The sequence below is a fragment of the Rhineura floridana genome, chromosome 8, assembly GCF_030035675.1.
Source record: "Rhineura floridana isolate rRhiFlo1 chromosome 8, rRhiFlo1.hap2, whole genome shotgun sequence".
In the NCBI taxonomy this organism is placed as follows: Eukaryota; Metazoa; Chordata; class Lepidosauria; order Squamata; family Rhineuridae; genus Rhineura; species Rhineura floridana.
This window is the reverse complement of record NC_084487.1, coordinates 73,919,630-73,923,409: the sequence shown is the minus strand read 5'-3', so window position 1 is coordinate 73,923,409 and position 3,780 is coordinate 73,919,630.

The following is a 3,780-nucleotide window of genomic DNA, read 5'->3' as shown; positions in this document are numbered from 1 at the left end:
TTTTTCTTTTCATTTTTTCTTGATATAAAAGTATATTGTGTTTTTGTATAACTTCTGTCTTTCTGTTTCAGCTACATAAATTGATTTGGCTGGCAGTTTAAAAATTGTGTAAGATTTATTATCATGCAGAGGTGCTGGACACAGTTTAAAGATGCAGACATAAGTAAATATCCTTTTTAAAGGTGCAGGAGTAAACAGTTCCCTGTTGTGCACACTAATTTTGCATGAGCAAGTTTACAAATATATATGATGTGTAAAACAGTATGTGCTGTTTATTAATAATTAAGTTCAAATGAGTACTATAGTATCAATGCAATTTTTAGGTATCAGTCCTGTCAAGAACCGCCAGGTCAACTCCCAACCTCAGGGCTATTGAACTTGGCCAGGCACGACCCGTGCCTCCCTTACCAGGGTTGAGTTAACCAACACCCAACCCTGTAAGGTAGGTAGACTACCACTCCTTAACTTGGACTCTCACTCTGCGTCAAGGAGAAACCAAAAGTGCCAATAGACTGGCAGAGATTTCCAAGAACGAGAGCCAACCTCACATTCACTGCTCTGAACCCAATTCAGTAGGCAGTAGCATTGCGGTCAAGTTGCTCGATTCAGAGCCACACTGTTCTCAAGTTCCACACACCAGTTAATATGAGGTAGCTTATTGATTAAAATATAAGTGCATATGAGAAAAGCAGCATATAATTCCCATAACCCAAACACTCTTAAAGTTGGGCATAAGCAACGCCCATACAAAAATGTAGTGAGAGAGTTCAACACAGACACAAATAACAAAGCTTACCTAGCCTAAGCTCAGTACTCACAATGGAAAAGTAAAAGAGTATGTCCCCTAGGCTCCTTACACCAGCAGATATCACAAAGGTAAGTCAGGATGGAATGGGGCAATTAGCTGAAATATACCCTCTCTTTTATGGCAATTTGTCCAGCAACAGCGAGAGGGCCAGTTAGCCAATCATGACACCTCTTGGTGATGGAATAGTCCAGAAGTTCACTATAAGGGCAGGTCTACTAATTTATGGCCACTCAGGCCTCCTGACCTTGGGTACCAGGCAGTGCAGATAAGATCCAGCTGCCTCCCTTGTAGCCTAACAAGTTGCAACTGGACTGTATGAGACACCCTAATTTTTCCCAGCTTAGTGCATCCCAGAAATGCATGCAAGATATTCCCCACAATCCCTCATGGCTAAGGGATTATTTTACCCTAGCCAATTTAGCTGTTCTTGAGAAGTCCTTTTCAAAGAGAACTTGGGTAGCTAAGTGCCTATCAGTTTGGAAGTGAAATGGGAATGCCCAAAACTAAGATAGTGGTTTTTGTGTGTACCATTGGTATGTAGAGGTATATAAGCTTGTAAATTAAAAGAAAATGATTTTTTTAAAAAAAAACACCAAATTGCCTGCGAAGAACCTTTGTACTTCCATACAAAGAATCATAGAACAGAAGGGTTGGAAGGGACCTATAAGTCCAGCCTCCTGCTCAGTGCAGGAATCCCAAGTTAAAGCATGCCCTGTAAGTAGCTTTAGAAAGCTGGTAATAGTTGAGCCTGTAGCAGTAGGGAGGGTCTAAGTGCTAATACTAGATATAAGGGATCTATTGTGGATCTCATTGCTAAGCCAGTCCATCTTGGTACTAAGATCAGAAATAAGCCTTTGCCTGCACTTTGTCAGTTAACACAAAGGGCAGGCAGCATTTCTCTTACCACTGTGGGACCATAGTGCTAAGATCTAAGATAAGCCTCTGCTGTTGCCTTTTATCTCAAAGAACAAGGAGAAGTCTGTCTCTGATCTTAGCACTGTGGTCCCACCAGTAAGTTCAGAGATTAGAGGATAAGGAAGGAGATTCATGCCATTAGGTTAAAAAACTCCCTCTGGGAGTACAGGGACATTTCAGAAGGAGAGGGAAAGAAACACCTTGGGGGTTTTTCTTCCTCTCCAGAATTTTTCCTTCTCTCCATGCTATATAGTGATACAATGTCTAGGTTTGGTGCTGCGATCCTTGAGTGCTACTTTCTAGACCTCTGTGGGAGGCAGGGGAACTCCTCCTTTATTCTTTCCTCACTCCTGAAACTTACCCTCTCCATCCCAGAGACATGAACAATACTACAAGTCTCACGCTTCAGGATGGTTAGAGTCATGAACAAGAGCTCTCCTTTTGGTGAGGTTACACTGCAACATTGTGTTGCAGGTTCTACTTGTTTATCTTAACGAGAACATTTGGAATGTGTTCCTGTAGTCATTGATTTTACTACTTAATGTTTCTCAACTGAAGAATTTTTTCCTGACATTTAAAAGTAACCAAACAGTAGTAGGACAAATATGTATCTAAATTAGTGAGGATACAGACAAGGCCTTTTGTATGTGCATCTGCCACTTTTAAATCTATATGACATATGTACTAGTCCAGTGAATCCTAGTGGAAAATGTATTCTGATGCTCAGGGACAATTTCTCTGCCTAGGACCACAGTGAAGAAGGCACTGTGATTGTGAGTACTTTGCAACCAGCCCAGATGAAGACGGAACTGAGAATCTATGCACCAAAACAATTTGGGTATATAAAAAAATTGCCTTGGATCAGAATGACAGGCCTGTATCACCTTCAAAAATGGCCTGTATGGAAACTTAGTGCAGTTTTAGCTGATTATCAGTATCTTCATACTTCATCACAAGCTGAAGACAATTTAGGCTGCAAACACGCACACTTGGGAGTAAATCCCTTTTACCTGATTATGGCTTAAATCACAATAAACATGCATAGGCTCACACTATGAAATGGTAAGAAAATAGACATTTATCTTTTATTTTAGCAAACCATGTGCATGGCCTCGTGGTTTTAAGGATAAATTAAGTATCTGTCCTGAATGGGGAGAAACCCTGAATTGAATGGCTGACTGAATGGCATTTGTTGTATGTTATTTGAGCCCCTGAGAAGCGTTAATGTACTTCAGTATATAAAAAATACATCATGAACTGAAATTCCATAGTTAATTTACTTTCTTTGACATTAAAACATATCTCCAGAAAATAATTTATCATGATGGGCATCAAATTACTATTAGATATATTGAAATTTCTCAACAATATTCTATGCCACATACTGCCCTCAAAAAGTGAAGAATGTGGGTCAGCCTCAGACAATCTTAGATTAGAAATCATGGCTTGGATCCTAAGAGGTGTTAACTAAATGGAGATTGTGAGAGGAATGTTTCCTGTTCTCTGCTTGTCTGTGCAGTCACCTACACCCCCCACAAAATGTCTTACTGGAGAGTCAGGGGCCCTTCTGCATAATATGGGATGTGCCATGGGGTCTGTTTCAAGAGGGAGGAAATCTCAAATGTCCCAATTTTAAGTGATTCTCCCCTGAGAAGTCCCTGGGATCCCATTCTACATTGTTAAGAGAGGCTTTTGGGGGGCAAAGGGGAATGGGAGTTTTTCTTCTGTAAACTTAATTTATCTTATGATCCAAGCCCATGGAAAATAACAAATTGATTTTTAAAAAATTGTACCTGATCCTTCATTATTTGTGCTATCAGTGCTCAAAAGTATTGTTGCAACAATAGAGATTTTAAGATAAAAGCTAGGATTCTAGATGCAATTTTGTGTCTACATACAAAATTGGATATAGATAACATGCACAGCTGCTAATACATGAAAAAGGAAAGCTAAGGTTTTCTAATCAATACAGATATTATTAACAATGTAGTGTCTAGTCAGTGTATGCAAACTGATTTAAACTTTTGAAAGTTGTGTCAGGAACATCTTTTAGATTG